Source organism: Alligator sinensis, unplaced genomic scaffold, assembly GCF_000455745.1.
Source record: "Alligator sinensis unplaced genomic scaffold, ASM45574v1 scaffold223_1, whole genome shotgun sequence".
Lineage (NCBI taxonomy): Eukaryota > Metazoa > Chordata > Crocodylia > Alligatoridae > Alligator > Alligator sinensis.
Window position 1 is genome coordinate 1,854,614 of NW_005841936.1, and position 226 is coordinate 1,854,839.

Here is a 226-nt window from a genome sequence, read left to right on the forward strand (position 1 = left end):
TCTCCGACCACTTGAACGGCCACACGCAGCTGGGCTTTCAAACTTAGATTTGTATTCATCAAATCAGATAAAGTTGCATTCACTTTTCCCCCCTTGTTGTATCGTAGGGCCACCCTCTCATCCGCGGTGCATTCCTCTGTCTCCGGATCTTCGCGGAGCTCGCGCCCCCTTAATCTAGACATCACCATGTAAGGGGAGAACCAGCCGATTGGCTCCGGTTCCTCAA